We start from the raw sequence: 18,381 nt of genomic DNA on the forward strand, positions 1-18,381 counted from the left end.
AACTCGTTAGCGACTGAAAGCAGTCGATAAAGTTGCTATCGCCTATTAACAAGGCAGGCGTAGCGTTTGAAATATTCGCGCTAAGCGCGAATATCTCCAAAAATTAACGCCTGCTCAGACCAGTTCTTAGCCATGTTATCCAATGGGAGGCGGATAACATGTCTAAGAGCATTTTGTCGCTAATGCGTGGATATCGCTGTATTCTCAGCGATATTCACGCTATCGCCGGAAAATGTATCGCTTTGGAGATAAACGTTGCTAATAGCACGTTATCTCAGCGATAATTTCCGGCGATGCTTAGCGTTAAAAAACTTTGTTGCTAAGCCTAGTTAGCGATAAATATCGCTAATCGTTGGTAATATGCCCCTTAGTTTTTGCGGCTCTATCACAGGATTCGAAGATCCTGCAATCTATAAAAAAAAAACATCTGGACATGATCAGGTGCTTCGTTTCCTCCCTGTTGATGAGAGGAAGCCTCTATGTGGATTCTGCTCTTCATCAGTGTTCCTCTACTTAGACTCAGCTCTTCAGTTGTGGTCCTGGCTTCCCAGTTGAGATGATCTTCCAGCCAAATGTTGCAATCATCTTTCCAGAACATTGTTTGCGGCACTTCTTGAAATCTCTTCTGCAATGGCACCTCACAGGCTTTTCTTGCATCTTTTGAATTATTTGAACCCTAGGAAAAGTAAAATATTACTTTGGATTTTGGGATTCCTGTGTAAACCTTTGTTTCGGATCAGTGTCTTGAATTGTGGAGCTGTAGCTAATGCTATTGGGGATTGTAACAAGACCAGACTTGTGACAATAGTTTTGGCTCTAACAAGAAAAAGATGCTGTACAATTGATATGCTTACTGATTAACATAGTGTGCCACTTACTAGAATAAATCTTGTGTATGTGTAATTTTCTGAATGTTACCATTCATGTGAAATATGTTTATATGAATTCATGTGAAATATGTTTATATGAAAAAAACTGCATGCATTTTAAGTTAATTAAGTCACAGTAGTCTTGTGTTGTGTTTAGTTTAAAAGCTGTCACTCGTGAGAGACTGCAGACAATCTGAGAGAGCCCCCATCTGACGAGAAGGCTACAAACTGATGACTTCTTTTGTGTGCCTTCTCTCATATCCCTATCCCCTTTCCTTCCCACCTTCAGCTCCGAATGTAGTCTTCAATGCATGTCTTCAGCTCTGTTGACAGAGAAGGAGACTAGTGGGCTCAACATCATTCCTGCAGCAATATTCAGATCAACAAGTTAGTGATAATTTGAGTCTGACTGCAGTGAAGTAGAAAGCAGAGAACAACAGGACTTGGGGCAGAGAAGTAGAGCTGCCTTGGCTGTTCCGTGGGCACTGAATGATACCTCTACCACTGAGTATGTAGGTCTGCCTTCTCTTAAAATGACAAAGCCACAACTCAAAAGACTCTAGGTGGAGTTTGAGAACATGGAAGAGTGGGTGGTTGATTTGGGCTTGGCATGTTAGGAGAAGTTTAATGATGAGACTTCTCATGGCCATAAACATCAAGCAACAGTGATGTCCCAGGTACAGCCCTTTCGTCATGGGGCCAGAAGCTGACACATCTAACAGTGACTGGGCCTCCACTACACCAGGGCATACTGCTACACTCCTGGTTATCCCGCCTCCTGGAGAACAGAGCCCTCAGATTAATCTGATTAATAGACATGGATGAGCTTTACCTTAGACACCTATGAGCCCTCATTTGCACTGCACCCAGTCCAATCACTAAGTCACTCTGGCTCCTTTCCAGGAAGCCACAAGGCATTTGCAGGCTGCAAATCTATCAGGACATTGCAGATGAGATCATTCAAGACCCTACAAGAATTGCAGGCCATCAACCACGGTGTCCTTGGAAGACTCCCATCTTCCTTGAATGCAGCCATCACTCTAGCTGTATGTTCCATCCCTACCTGTTATCTTTGTAAGTCCCAGTGCCTCTTCCTCTTCTGCCTACCCTAGTGGGTGTTTATGCTCACTATGAGTCAGGTCCTGCTCTATAACCCACAATGTCTGAACCAGAGGAGGTTCTCAAAGGGGAGCAACTTTCATGTCATGAGAATGGACCAGAACTTTTAGCCTCAACCCACAGCAGCAGTTTGGAAGCAGCATATGGTTTGGGGGACTAAAGTTTCTTTTTTCGGGTCTTATTGGATTTTAATTTGGATTTTGTACATTAATTTTGGGACTTTATAACATTTGTTGGGACTATTGTTTTGGACAGTTTCCTTCTTTTGTCTCATTTTCCCTGCTGCATATGTAGTCTTTTTTCAAGTTCCTCCTGATTTTTTTTACCTAATGCCTACTCTCCTCCAAGTTGACTCTCCATTGCTGACTCTGGTCCAGTTTTTTTTTCTCCCCTCCGCAAAGGCAATATGAAATGTTTTTCTATCATCTCATGACAATTTATTTCTTGTTTTTCAATATCAATACTTACAATTTTTTTACTCACTTGGGTGTGATGGGACTCTGTTCAAATGTGCGGGCATACACGTGGATGGACATGTATGTTGACTTAACAGTGAACATATATATATATGAGGTATACGCAAATAAGCCTCCTATACCTGGGTATGAGACACTGTCATATACGAAATTAGTATGGAGGAATGAATATAAAGTTTTTTATTTTTGAGTAGAGCACATTCAATTACCCTCTCTTCAGTTTTTTATCCTTCATACACATATTATTTCAATGATAAAGACATACATATACAATGGCACCTAGTCAATAAACAACACTTCATTACAAACAGAATAACATGTAAAAAAGGTATATATAAAAACCATACAATCAACTATATGTTGCCAATCCCCATAGAAATTGATACTCGTGTTCACCCTTTTATTCTGGGTGATACAATTAGAGGTAGTCTTGATGGACACTTTTGGCAAAGAGGTTTATTGTCCTATTGCTCTTATTGTGTCAACAAAGAGTTATTAAACCACTCCTTATAAATTTACTAAAGAATCCTCCTTAATCGATGTCGACGCGGACGTGTTTCAGCTTTAGATGTTCTTCTTGGTCTCCTCAGGACAAGGGCAATGGAACAAAAATCAATAATTTCACCGGTCAATTGTTATAACAGAAACACGTCTGTTGCGCCTCTGCGTGCACCTCACACACTAAGTAAAACCACCTCTCCCTCACAGAGGCAGACTTTCCGTAGTGCATGCCAAGACTTCCCTATGCACAAAACCGACTCACTGCTTCCTAATAAGTCCTTCGTGTTAGCAATAAATGCTCTCTCGCTCTCCAACACCGCAACCGCCAGCATGTGCCACATGAACATGGCTCTCCAGCACATTCCATGGCATTATTTGAAAACAGCTACCTTCAGGCCAGGCACGCCTGGAGTGGCACATGGATGGGTTTGTGGGTGGCACCGGCTATATGGGCGAAGGTTTAGTAGGGTGGTGGTTGGCCTATTAGGTGGTTGGTGACCCCCAGTTGCCTGAGGTGGTGGGGTGCAGTGCCTGTCCACAGGCGAGGACCTGTGCCCAAACCCTTGCTGCACATGGCCGAAGTCTGTGCACAGTGGGATTTGGTCACCTGTGGAGAATTGGCCACCATGGGTACAGAGCCTGGCCACAGGCCAGGCCTGTACCCACCCACATGCTACACAGTGGTGAAGGTCATACACAGCAAAGGTCTGGAGGGATTAGCTGTCTGTGGGAAGTTGGGTGCCTTTGACCAACCCCACATTGTGTACAGCCTTTGACTGTGCCCAGCAGGGGTTGGGGCTCCCGCGTGTGGTTGGGCAGTCAAGCTCTGTGCCTCAATCCATGCAATGCTCGACTGTAGCGATAAATTGGCTGCCTGTGGGTTGTTAGGTGCAGGACAGGGTAAGCTTCCCACGGGGTGATCAGCTCTATTAACAGTGTTCTGTGCAGGGCCTGGTTTCAGGTACTCCCCATGCTGTCACTGCCCTTCACTGCTGCCTCTGCTCCCTCCTTCGTCTATTCTTGTTTGTGTGTGTGCTCTTACCCGCTTCCATGGAATGTTATGTTGCCCTTGCCTCTGTGGTCTCACTGCCCTCCGTTGCTGTCCATGATAGCCCCTGCTATCCTCTGTCCGTGGGAGTAATTCATTTTTCATTTTTGTGTAATATTGGTACTTCCATGGTACTGGGCATGCAGCCAACCTGTGAAAATTGGGCAAAATAGGGTATTTGCTTGTACCGAAGAAGTAATGTGGTACTTAAAAATGTCATTAAAAATATTTAATTGAAATACCGTCTGTAATAGTTTGAAAGATTTCCTTGATGGTTAGTGAAGTTAAGAGAAGACAAAGACATCCAAGGTGAACTCGCTCACACCTGCTTTCAAACACCGCTGTCTTAAACCTCACATCTAAAAGACCCTGGGGCCGATTCAAAGAACTAATCTGAGACAAAATCCTAAATTTACTACTTTTGGTATTCACAGAAGGCATTTAGTAGTAGTCGTAAAGTTAGTATTTTGTCTTAAATGTGTATTTTGTCTTAAGTTAGTATTTTGTCTTAAGTTAGGATTTTGTCTTAAATTTGGATTTTGTCTTGTTAGTATTTTGTCTTAAGTTAGTCATGTCAAACATAAAGTTTATTTAGACCATTTAGTCTTTAAACAACGGCTCATACAATAACTTTAAAAAAATGTTTTTAATTTACATGTTAAAAGGTCTTATTCACAACCAAATAGACATCATATAATCCTTAAAACTTCACTCCTAAAATTTTTAAAACAGTAATATTTCATTTTGAATAGCGATACACTTTTTGCACTTAAGCCTCTAATGAATTAGGGAACTTATATACACACTGCATATATTTCCCAATGGCTATCGCTATATCAAAATTTTCCATATCTGCAAGAAGCTCCCATGCTTGCAAGCGGGCCTTTACATCATACTTTAAAAAAATCGGAAGAAGAAATAAGTTACGTAACTTGAAAAATTTTCGACAATCCAATAAAATGTGTAAAATGTTACATTTCATTCCCAACTCACACATGCATCTGCCATCGGGTTGCATTAGACCTGTTTTTATTATCCTATTTGTTACTGCAGGATTTATTCCAATTCTTATCCTTAACACGTCCATTCTTAACCATCGATTTGGTAATATATCAAGGTAAGGATAACTTATATCTTTCTCCCAGGTTTTGCTCATAAATTTTACAGAATCTTTTTTACTCAAATACTCTCAGTCTATTGCTCTTGACAGTTCTTTTCCCTGCCTTTTGAGTACGCTCTTTATTACAATGGTTTGTAATGTCTTCGGATCAATTTTCACCTTCAGGCGGTCACAGATGGTCTGAAGTTTGCTTCTTGTGGCTTTAGCCCATTTTAGCTCACTAACTTGGATCTATTTCATACACCATTGAGATACCTTTGTGACCTCCTCACGACCTAAGCGATTCCAAAATCTAAGAAGACTTTGTTGCACCTGTATATTCCATGCTATCAGCCCAGTTTCTATTCTAACTCAAATCTAACTAAAATCCTAACTTAAGACAAAATACTAATTTAAGACAAAATACTAAGGGGCTTATTTACAAGCCCCTTGTGCCACTTTTGTGTCACCTTTAACATGGGAAAAGAGACGCAAAAGTGGCGCAAGGGGCTTGTAAATCTTCCCCCAAGGGCCTCATTTATGAGGTTTTGCCGTAGGGCAGCGTAGCAGGCCTTCCTGCTGCGCTTCCCTAAAGCAAAAAAAAGGGCAGGAATGCGCCATCAACTGTGTTTTTTGCAATTTTCACCCGAGTGTGCTGGGGATGGTCAGACGTGAGTCCCAGGCTCTCCACACCACTGGAGTCAAGCTATCCAGGCTGATGAAGGCTGATAGCCAGAAACCGGTCCTTGGATGCTTGATTCCGGTCTGGGAAAGACATGGCTTGGTAGTTTGGACTGGACTGTTCCCATGAGGCACAGGGTCAGAGCTGATTTGCATATAGCCAGTGTCTAACCCAGGGTGGTGTGGAGTGCAAAAAAAGATGGATTTAGGCCCAGATCCTTGTACTGGGGTGAATGTATGACATTGTTCTACATTCTGTCCATCAACTGTGTTTTTTGCAATTTTCACCCCGAGTGTGCTGGGGATGCTCAGACGTGAGTCCCAGGCTCTCCACACCACTGGAGTCAAGCTATCCAGGCTGATGAAGGCTGATAGCCAGAAACCGGTCCTTGGATGCTTGATTCCGGTCTGGGAAAGACATGGCTTGGTAGTTCGGACTGGACTGTTCCCATGAGGCACAGGGTCAGAGCTGATTTGCATATAGCCAGTGTCTAACCCAGGGTGGTGTGGAGTGCAAAAAAAGATGGATTTAGGCCCAGATCCTTGTACTGGGGTGAATGTATGACATTGTTCTACATTCTGTCCATCAACTGTGTTTTTTGCATATATATAAGATACAGCGCATTACTGTCCTCTTTCCCTGTGCCGGCGCATAATGGGCTGCCGTGCGTCAATGCAGGCACCTTTGCACAATGGTGCAAGGGTGCCTGCCTGTGGGGAATATTATTTTTGTACAGGAAGGGAAACCTCTCTGTACAAAAATATTCACAAGAGGCTTTTCCTCTTTCTACGTGTGCTGCAGAATGCAGCATACATAGAAAAAGGAAAAACGAGGAAAAATAAAAATATTTCTCCCCGTTGCGCCTCCCTCATGCCATAATCTTTAGACACTGCCTCAGAGTTACGATCTCTCGTAAATTTGGGGCAGTGTCAAAAGGCCATGGATGTTGCTTTGAACGCCCCCAGCAACACCCATTGCACACCCCTTTAACACAGAACACTGCGTTAAAGGGACTGATATTTATCAGGCAGCAATAAGCCAAAAAAAGTGGCTTAGTGCTGCCTGATAAATATCACGTAGGCTTCTGCGCCACGGAGCGTCACAATAAGTGACGTTCCGACGGCGTAAGGGGACTCATAAATGAGACCCTAACTTTACTACTACTAAATGCCTTCTGTGAATACTAAAAGTAGTACGTTTACGATTTTGTCTCAGATTAGTTCTGTGAATCGCCCCCAGTATGACCACAGAGTTGAAGCTGAGAAAGCGTGCATGGTATCAAGTTCGCATGGTTTGCATTTGCATGTGCAGTAATTGCAATATTTTCCAACTAATGAGATCTCTAGTGTCCTCTCTCACTTCCACACAAAGAAATTTGAGGTGAACTCATGTGCAACCTCTTGGATACATTCTTCAACAAGCATTTGCAATGCAATAGGTCTCGCATTTACACAAGTTTGAGCTATTGGCATTGTAAATGACAATTTCTTTTATTTATGTTTTGGTTACTAAAACAAATAAAAGGCATTGTCATTTGCAATCCTAATAGCTTAAACGCTCGCAAATGCGAGACCTATTACATTGCAAATGCTTGTTCATATTTACGAAGCGAAGGTGGATCATTAAAAACAATGTGACTATATATCGAAATGAAGTAGCACGCTGCCTGGCCATCCAAACAAAAAAGTCAAAATGAAAAAAAATAGGACTGTGGTGAAGGGTGTGTGTTTGTTAGAAGGGGACAAAAAGGGTTGGAGGACTGGAACAGATACATGCAGGAAATAAGCAAAAAGGAGACGGAGGGAGACACACACCTGAAGTGAGAGAAGAGCACATTGAGAAAGGGAAAACATGAGGGCAATACAGAGTGAGGGGAGGATGAAGCACATAGGTCAGAGAGAGCAAAAGAGTACTGGTGGGAAAGAGAAGCATAGTGGCAAGAAAAAGCAACATGGAGCACAAGGGGGAGAAGCACACAAGGGAGATATCTGGAAGAAACATGCTTTCTCATGGAGTGCTTAAGCAAAAAGAAAAAGTAGTGCTCTAAAAGTGTGCAGTGGAAGGACACAAGTAAAGAGGTTATGTTCCACAGGAGGGACAAACACAAGATAGACAAGGCAAGCCATCAAATTAGAAGTAAACAAGTTAAAGTGACACTTAAATCAATCAATTGTAAGAAATGGGCGGGCTTTAAGCCTAACGTAAGTTCTTGGTAAGCTGGCAATAGCTGTTTTCCAACCAGACATATCGCGCTATCTGGTAGCCTCCACCTTAAAAATAAAAAGAAGGCCCCTGAATGCAAGCAATGAAAAGACACAAGTCATCCAGTCAAGGTACAGTAAAGAATAATTCACAAACATTCCAGACACCTCTGCATATACAGATTTTTACTTGCACACATCCCCCGCATTTGGAGAACAAATTGTTTCTAAAGAATGGAATGACGTGCTGCCACAGAGAAAAGTCTCTCCCTTACTAATAGTCCCACTAGGCTCTAAGTGTGTCTAGACTCATACCTGTTCAGCACTGAGATACCCTAGCAGGTGACAGTGCCCTCTACAAATTTGCGTGACATAACACCCAAGCTGCTGGTAGCGCTGGAGATACCCCAGTCACAAGGCAGACTGATGTCTCAGAAAAGTCTGTCAAGCTATACCAGGCTCACTCCTGTAAAGCCTCTGTAGTCTCCTGTGAGGTCGAACCTATGAAAGGCCATTGGGAACCTGATCATATTTCAGTGTCATACAAGCTCTTGTTTGCGATAGGCTGGTTGAGCATCGCTTAAGTGACACAGCGGATATGTATCTTTGGAGCTGACTAAAACACATCAGGTGGCAGATGGATCTTTTAACAGAGGACAGGTTTGGCCGGCGCTTCTTTTAAAGGGTTGGCGGAGCTGGGGCAGATTCACCCACCATGACCTATGTATCTGAAAGGCTGGTTGGACTGACGCAATCAGGCACTAATGTCATCAAAACCACTACAAAGTAGGTGAGGTCCCAATCTCTCTCACAGCGATCACCATCCTTTCATGTCCTTAAGACCACCCTAAGCTGTCCACAATTTCCTGCTCTCCTCTCTCTGCAGGTTTTCTTTTCCTTCGTTCAACTGCACTGAAAACTGCCTGTAGTGAGCCTGTAGACATGGTAGGTAACTTTTGCACATCTAGGGCTCACCTCACCAACCCTTTGACTATTATACAGGAAGGGTTGTATGGGTCCACTTAGAGAAAGCTGCTTTATGAGAGACACATCATAATTATATTTTAAACTAGTTGGACCAGGTGCTTGGATTTCAACCGCAGTGCCTCTCACCCTCACCATATTATCCCGTACTCTTTCTTCTAGTTTCATTGCCTCTTCCACTGACAGCCCCACCGTTTCACCCTTTTTCATACCGACAACGCGCATATTACAGTCATGCACAAAACATGACAAAAATGCTACCATTTGTAACAAAACCCCATTGCTGCCTCGACAGAGCTGTGAGGAGGGGTCGCTGTGCTCAGAAACAGTGTTTGGGGGAAAGGATTCGCTAGAAGTGTTGACCCCCGTTACTGGACGTCCTGAAAGCGCAATGAGCTTGTAAATAAGCCCTGGAATCTCTTCAATGTTCTATCACCTGGTTCAAAAGCTACCATGGGAGTCTAGGCACTGCTGTGACCTCCCCAGCTCATACCTGCAGTGTCACATCTATCAGGCTAGGCACTGGATACTTTTGAAGAATTTGCCCACCCAGCGCAATGGTAACATTTCTCTTGCGTTTATACCAATAGTTGCATTTCCGTCACTTGGTGAGGAAGGCGTTCTCAGATTCCAGCTGCTGCCCTGTGACCTCTCAACCCTCTACCTAAAAAAACATACGGGTGGCGCAAGGGGCTTGTAAATAAGCCCCTCCATTTTATAAGTAGAGGGTTGAGAGGTCACAAGACAGCAGTTAAAATCTGAGAAGCCTTTCTCACACAGTGACGGAAATGTACTGTTATTGGAAGCACTTGGTTATGACTCAAATTGGCTGCAGTGTGTAACGTGCGATGGTCTCTGTGCACCGCAAACATTTTCTCCCTAAAGAACAACATGCTTCTGCGGTTACTCCTTGTCCCTGGATCCCAGCTAAACGTTAATATTTTAACTGACTTTGCCTCCGTTTATCTAACTGTACACAGTTAAAATTGCAGAGCCCAAAATAATACTGGTTGACTTGTTTCCCGAATATTATTATTTTTTTAAACGCAAAGTGACCGTCGATGCCCCTGAATTGAGCAGAGAATTCCATAGTCTGTCTCTGATGTCTAAAGTATTTTATTTTGTGGCTCCACCATGCCTGGCCCACTTATGCCATCATTGTAAAAGTTGCAGGAACGTGCGATAACGCGAGGTGTTCCATTTCAAATACCAGATCTCCCAGCAGAAACTAAATTTGAGGACTCCGGAATCAGCAATTCAGACACCAGGCCAGAGCCCGTCCTATCTACTATCTCCGGGTACCACGCTACAGTCCCTCTTGCTGTAAAGCCACCCTCAACCACGAGAGAGAGTATAAAATGCAAGGACGACAGAATACTATTAACAAGCGCGGCTGCAAAAATGAAAGTGGCCCACGCAGCAAATCGTGTGGCTGGTTAATTAAATAAACAAGCACTGTCCCTAAAGTAAAAGGGGACCGTGCTGCAAACAACAAAAAAAAGTGCTCACTGACTTATGGAGAACATGGGTGTAATGCCGCAAGTAAATGATCCAGTCCTGATGGGCCATCCCAAAAGGAGTCAGGGCGGTAACAAGGAGGGACTAAGAAGCCTCATTTTCAATCAGAGGCCAGCGTTTACCATAGACGATTACGCCAGCCAATGAAAAATAGAGGCGGGGCTTCCACCCCACTTCTAAAACATACCCTAATACAATATGCCTTGCAGATCGAGCAGCGTATGCGTGCTGGAACGCTAGGTCTGCGAGACCTAAAAAGCGTGGCAAAAGTGGGCTGGTGATGTCCCTTCTGTAATGGGGAGAATTGGGCTTAGATAATGAAGTGAAAATGTGCACACTACTCGTCCAATAAGTGTTACCAATGTATATGTCTGCTACATCTGAAGAACTAGAAACAGTTGGCCTAGACTAAGAAAGGTATGTTAATTTCTTATGAAATCCTGTAAACTGACATCATATGAAAGAATGGCGGAAATAGGCCTGAAAACTGTACAAAACTTTGTAAAGCTTGGGCTTTAAATGCTAGAGTAGACACTTAACATAGCCTTATAGCCCACTTCATTAGGGTAAACTGGCTATTAAAGGTCCACTCCAGAGTTAAACACTACAGGTCAGATACAGGTGAGCCTTTAGCACCTGAAAAAGTTCTACTGAAGACCTCGGATATTGATAGAGATACTGAATTTTGACGCCGCCTGGACAGAAACCCTATGTGGGTTGGAAGTATAACCACAAACCGAAGAACTCCACACAAGAGACATAGCCTTGAGAAAGTTGCGGTATAACCTCCCTGTTTGCGATGAAACACATGTTGGGTGTTGGGAGCTGTATTGAAGATCTACGAAATTAAAAAACAACCAAGAAGAAAGAGAAAAGAATCGTGTTTATTATACTTATCTGTATTGACTATGTACACTGCTTAATTAAGTAACTTCAATCATTTTCAATGTGTGCTAAGGAGTGTTAATTACATACTAGGTAACACTAGCCCATGTATCTCTATGTCTAAATACCAGGTTGGTTAGCTAGAGACCATAGAGTACGGATAACAAAATGGGCAGCGCAATAAAACAATTGTGTGCAGTTTAAGAGACAAAACGGTGTAAGTAGTGCTTACCTTGTGTAGGTGATTGTAGGTGGTGCACACCAACAGTTATTATGGAGAACCAGGAGCTATTTTACATGATTAGATTTTCTACAAGTCAGGGGTGTCCCCTATCTCCAGTTCTCTTTGTCCTATTCATAGAGCCCCTGGCAGTAGCCATCAGGCAAAAAGCGTTGCAAACTGCACTTCTACAAGGCATGACTAATATAAAACTACATGCCAATGATATTCTGTTTCTCAAACCTGGGGAGAACATTCAAAAGAACATATTGGGGATCTTTTCAGACTTTCAAGCACTCAGTTGCTATACAATAAATAATGTTAAGACAGAAATGTTATTGTGCAATTGCTCAGATAGGACAGTACTACCAAGTTTCCTATTACTACAAGACTCTAGACCCAAGAGGTACTTAGGGTTTTATGTGTCAGAAAGAGTGGATGAGCGGGGGGCGTGGCTTGCGCGCCGCTGGGACATGGCGGGTCGCGCTTGAGCTCTCAGACGAGTGGGGGCCGGCGGAGATTATTTACCGCTTCCTGACTGCCCCTCTTCGCTGAAAAGACATTTCCAGGTGCCGGAATATGTCAGGAGTCGTCTGACATCCATTTGGGCGATTTCTGCTGAAGGCTGCGTCTTTGCCCCGGTCAGCTGCTGCGACGCTCGGTCTCTTCACGGGCGGCCGCCATCTTACCGCTTGTGACGGAGACGGCGCTTTCTCCTCAGAGGTGCCGCTTTTGTTACAATATTGCCGGTGTGGGGATAGCCTGGACATTTTTCCTCACGGCGCTGAAATGGTAACATCTTTTTTCTATTTTTTTATGCTCATTGGGCTGCGTGGCTAGATACTATGTTGCATGCTCTCTCTTTTCTTCAGTGATAATATCTATGGATGGAACTGCTTTTGCCTCACGATGTTTTTGGTGTAACCTCTTCAGGTCTATGAGGCTCTACCATAGATTCTGCTGCCTGCTCACCTTATAAGTCCGCCACTGTCACTGATTTTAGCGCTTCTCACACTTGGTGTGCTGTATTTCTTTTTTTGTGGGGCAACTGCGCAGTTTTTTTTCTCAAGAGGCTGTGTATTTTTCTTTGGATCTGTCTCTTCATGGCTGCAAGTATGGGCCGTTCCACAACTAATAAAGACCCAAAAGATGCTGGCGCTTCACTCAAACGTCTTAAGTCTGTGTCTCCTACACCTGAGACTGCCCCGTCAGACACCACCTCTGCTCTTGACGCAATATTATCGCGCCTTAATGAGGTGCACGATATTGCACAATCTACAAAGACTAATACGGATTTACTACAAGTGGAGGTGTCCGCTATTCGGAATGACTTCAAAGCCCTGTCTCTTCGAGTATCGGCCACGGAGTCACGTATAAGTTCCTCAGAGGATAATATCCAGAAGCAATCCAGGTCTCTCAGCCACTTAGAGCGTTCAATGGCGGCGTTGCGTAAAGATCTCACGGAGCAGGAGGACCGTAATCGTAGATCTAACCTACGCATTTTTGGTCTGCCGGAAGATGCAGAGAAATCATCTTCCTCTATGATTGATTTTTTGTATCATTGGATTCCTGATACTTTACAAATTTCATTTCAAAGAGACTTTGAGATAGAAAGAGCGCATCGTGTTCCAACTTTTCGTTCTAAGTCTGCCACCCAGCCAAGAGCAATAATTTTTAAGCCACTGCGTCATCAACATACTGAACAAATTCTTTCGCACATGCGCAAGACTAAAAATGTCGTTTGGGAAGGTCATCGAATTTCAATATCTCAAGACTTTGCCAGGGACACAGTCATAAGGAGGAAGGGCTTCCTTAATCTTCGGAAACGTCTTTCTGAGATGAACATTCCCTTTTCCTTTGCTGGTCCCTCCAAATTCCGCATTTCTTACAAGGAACGTTCCAGGATTTTTGATGAGCCGGCGGATTTAGCTACCTTCCTGGACAATCAGATGGAGATTCAGATGGAGATTCAAAGGGCGACTTCCCAAGATCCTGGTGCTTCGGGCACTTGAAATGTCTCCTTTAGTATCCTTTATGGTGGCTTTCTGTATTTTGCTGTTTCTTCTTCTCTTTCTTGCTGTTAGCATACTGCTGTATTGACTTTTAACTCCGTTAATGGAGTTTTTTTTTTTTTTCTTTTTCTCTGCTTCGTATTTTCTTTCTAGCCATGTTATATACTGTATTATTTCTCTCTCACTTCTCTTTCTTGCATTTTTTTGCTACTTTGTATATACTGATTGCTTCTCAGTCGATCACGATTTTTCCTCTCTTTATTTCGTACTCCCTTCTGGGGATATATACTCTACGTTTCTTTTCTTTTCATGATAGTCTCTTTGGTTGAGGCTTGTTTTTCAATACAAGCCACCTTTCTCTAGTGTGTTTCACCTTGTCATTTTCTTTCTTTGCTTTTCTTCTCCTATTCTCTTTTCGTTCTTATCTTCCATTTTTTCTAATGTTTATGATTTTTCAACTGTTCTCACATTTCGTACGTTTTACGATCTTCAGGCCTGTTTATTGCGTTACTGTTTTTTAGATTACGCATAGCGATTACCATGGTCTTTTGGTTTCCTTATTACTATACCATATTGTATTTTCAATGTTGGATTCGTTCGTATTACTATTGCTTTGTATATATGGTTGGCGTCTTAGTGCATCACTCTTTATGTCTCATTATCTGGGGCTCAGCATTTGAGGTGATTTATGTTATGTCAATATTTACCACATGTGAGTTTCATTGCTTACTGTTTGTCTTTTAAGTCAGCTGCCTTTCTCTAATAAGTATCACCTTCGCTCTGTCTTCTCCGTTCCTATTCTTTTATTCTTTCCCTTTCTTTTCCTATTTTACCCTTCTACTGCGTTGATCTTTTTTCTGTATTCTCTCCTTCTTTCTGAGTCTTGTTGTTTACGCTTTTTGTCTATGTACTCTCTCCTTCTTGTTCTTTTTCTATTATGTTTTTATTGCTTACTTCTAAGTTTCTCACTATTTTAGTCTCATTTTCTTCTCCTCAGCCCTCGGGGTTATATTTGGTCGATCAATATTCATCTCCGGTCAATTTTCATTGTTTGCTGCGCTTCTGTTATGAATTGTTATTTTTCTCTGATGGGTATCGTCTCTTCTCTATCTTTTTCAATGTCTATTCTTCTTTTCTCTTCCTTTCTTTTCTTATATTTTTTCATATGCTCTTGTGTTTTTCGATTTTAATTACATATCGTCAGTTTTTGTCAGTTAATGTTTGTTCAGTATGGATGGTCTATTTTGAGGCTACACAGAGTTACCTTCATAAATTGTGTATTGTGTTTTATTTTACCATACTGTGTGTTTCAATATCAATCTGGCTAATATTATTACGCATGATAGGTATGACATTTGTTCTTAGTTTAGCAATTCGGTGTGACTTTACTGAGTTGCTTGTTGTATTGTTTCTATTTATAGTATTATGCTGATCTTTGTTTATAATTTGATGGTTGCCTTATCCTCCTTTATTGTCATTTATTAGGTAATCTATTGGGGCTATTGTCATTAATTATTCTCCCTCCTTGTACGGGTCCCTTGCTCGCCTTTCCACGTTCTCCTTAGTATGAATTGGGCCTTTTTCAGGCCTCCCCTGTTATTTCCTCTCTCCCTTCTCTTTTCTTTTTCTCTATTTTCTTTCTTTCTATTTTCGGATTTCCCACATGGATTATCCCTTTATGCGCTTTCTGTTTGCTATTTGGATCCTTGTCTCTGTGCAGTTGGTTATTTCTCTGTCACTGAGGGTGTCTTTTTTCCGTTTTTGTATATGTTTACATGCCTAGTTTGAATGTATTATCCCTTAATGTTAAGGGTTTAAATCATCCGGTGAAGCGGTCAAAAGTCTTAGATTATTGTAAAGCTCTTTCTTCGGACCTGATTCTTCTTCAAGAGACTAAGGTATCTACCAGAGAGGCGTTATTTTTGAAAAAAGGATGGGTTGCTGATGTTTGCTGTTCTGATGCCTCGGGCAAACGAAATGGGGTCATTACATTAATTTCCAAGTCTTCAGGGTTATCTATCATTTCTTCTGAGCACGATTCTGAAGGTCGCTGGTTGTTAACCAAATTGTCTGATGGGCATAATGTTCTGTATGTGATGAATATATATGCCCCTAACATTGATGACCTGACCTTTTGGAAGGCGGTAACCAAAAAATTACATGATACTCCACATGCTGGAAACCTTATTGTTGGAGGTGATTTTAACTTACCGATGGCTCCAATTTTGGATAGGAATTCAGCTTTTCAGTTTCGTCCTCCAAAATTCCATAAACAAATGCTTAACATGTGTTCCCTCACTCAGCTTCAGGATATATGGCGGCTTCACAATCCCACTGGTAGTGACTTTTCTTTCTTTTCTTCACCTCACTCTTCCTTTTCTCGGATTGATTATCTACTGGTTCACTCCTCGCTTGTTTTGTCCTCCTCCTCTCCGATTATTCATCCTATTTTGATTTCTGATCATGCGGCGGTTACTTTTTCTTTATCGTCTTTTGCTCCTAAATCTGGTGCCCGCTCTTGGAGATTAAATACGGACGTTTTACATGACTCTGTTCAGGTTAATGAATTCTCTAATGCAATTGAAACTTTTTTCCATGAAAATGAAGGTTCAGTTTCTTCCCCAGTTGTCCTTTGGGATTCCTTTAAATGCACTTTCCGTGGTCAGGTTATTAAATGTATGTCCAAACGGAATTCTGATATTAAGAAAGAGCTTATTGATTTATCATCACAAATAAAATCTTTGGAATCTGCCTTTAGACAATCTAGAAATGCATCCTGCCTGCAATCAATAAAACAATTAAAATACAAGTATAATACTATAGTTACCAAACGAGCACATATTGGAGTACAAGCGCAGAAGTCCAAGAGATTACTGTTGAAGAATCGGGCTGGGAAGATTCTTGCAGCTACATTAAAATTTCAAGATTCCTCATTTAAGTCCTCTCAAATTTCATCTATTACGGACCACTTGGGTTCTAAAAAATTTCAAACGGGGGAAATTCTTGGTGTTTTTCGTGATTTTTATAATAACTTATACACTCCTTCTAATCAAACATCTTTTGAGCACTGTCAAGATTTTTTAAAATCTATTCCGGTTAAGATGGTTTCAGATGAAGCTCGCACTTTTTTAAATGCCCCGATTTCCCCCGAGGAAATTGTTTCCGCAATTAAAGCGACTCGTTCTGGCAAAGCCCCGGGCCCTGATGGTTATCCTATTTTGTTTTATAAAACTTTCCTCCCTGTGCTTCTTCCCAAATTGCAATCTGTCTTTGATTCTTTTGTTAAAGATGGGTCTGTCTCTGGTACTGCAGCTGAAGCCACTATTGTAGTGCTTCCGAAAGAGGGGAAAGATCATTCAGATCCCAAAAATGTTCGTCCTATTTCTCTTCTCAACATGGAAGCTAAGATTTTTGCCAAAATCTTAGCCAAACGTTTGGAATCCTATGTTCCCCATCTTGTCCATCCCTCTCAAACCGGGTTTGTAAAGGGTCGTCTTGCGCGCGATAATATACACACTTTTTGTCATATTCTTGGAGCAGCTAAACGATCTCAACTCCCTGCCGCGGCCTTGGCCCTTGACGCTGAAAAGGCCTTTGACAAGGTTTCTTGGCCGTTCCTTCGTGCTGTCTTGTGTGCTCATAATCTTGGTGACGCCTTTATTAACATGGTAATGTCCTTATATTCTCAACCTAGAGCCAATATCAGAGTTAATGGTGCTACTTCGTCCTTTTTTAATCTTCGTCAGGGCACGAGACAAGGTTGTCCTTTATCTCCGCTTTTGTTTTTACTATCTATTGACCCTCTTCTCAGATTGTTTGAGTTACACCCAGATATTAAAGGTTTTTCTTTTGGATCTCACTGTATAAAAACAGCTGCATATGCGGATGACGTTCTTATTTTCTCAGACGATATTGCCTTGGCAATTCCTGCTATTTCCGATACCATCTCCCTCTTCTCAAAGGTTTCAGGGTATACCTTAAACAAAGATAAAACGGAAATGTTCCCTTTGAATGCTTATTGTTTTCCGTCACATATGGGCTCTGCGGGGTTTAAATGGCAGCATACACACTTAAAATACTTAGGTATTTATTTCTGTTCTACTTTATACGCTACTTCTGCATATAATGAGTCTCAGACTCTTCTTAAAGTGCGTCGTCTTTTGGATACATGGTCTCCGAAACACATTTCTTGGTGGGGTCGCCTCCAGACTCTTAAAATGATGATCACACCCATTGTTAATTTCGTATCGTCCATGCTTCCGGTTAAGTTATCAGGTTCCTTTTTTCGTGAGCTGGATGTTATGACCTCCAAATTTTTGTGGAATGACAAACGTGCTAGAATTGCTTACAAATTCTTGAGACGTCCTTATGATATGGGAGGGTGCAATTTTCCTGATTGGGGAAAGTACCAGACTGCCTTTTTGGCCTCTCAAGGTGCTCTTTGGTTTTCTCCTTCTCATCTTCCTGTCCCCTCTTGGCTTTTAATAGAACAAGAATTAGCTTCTCCTTTGCCGACTGCCTCTTTTTGCTCTACTTCTACGTTACATATCCGGTTTTCTCGTTCTATCATTCTTGATACAATTGCTGCGGTTCGGAGTGTAGATAAAAAAGTGGCAATCCCCTTACATAAAACTAGGTGGTCGTCTATTTGGCGAAATTCTAAAATTAAACTTAACATTACTCCTACTCTTATGGATTATTGGGCGGCTAAAGGGATTTCTCTTGTTTACCATCTTTATGGTGCTAACAATGAGCCATTACCCTTTT

The 18,381-nt window shown here is 42.0% G+C and overlaps 1 long non-coding RNA gene across 1 annotated transcript in view; it reads right to left on the reverse strand.

The window, feature by feature from the left end:
- Positions 1–450: 450 nt before the first annotated feature.
- Positions 451–18,381, reverse strand: part of LOC144774873 (uncharacterized) — a 35,719-nt gene continuing 17,788 nt past the window's right edge. Inside the window, exons 3-4 of the long non-coding RNA XR_013600536.1 lie at positions 4,008–4,164; positions 451–676 (exon numbers count right to left, since the gene is read on the reverse strand). This is a non-coding gene — a long non-coding RNA (uncharacterized LOC144774873). The remainder of the gene's footprint in view (positions 677–4,007; positions 4,165–18,381) is intronic.

This window comes from Lissotriton helveticus, chromosome 1_1, assembly GCF_964261635.1.
Source record: "Lissotriton helveticus chromosome 1_1, aLisHel1.1, whole genome shotgun sequence".
Taxonomy (NCBI): domain Eukaryota; kingdom Metazoa; phylum Chordata; class Amphibia; order Caudata; family Salamandridae; genus Lissotriton; species Lissotriton helveticus.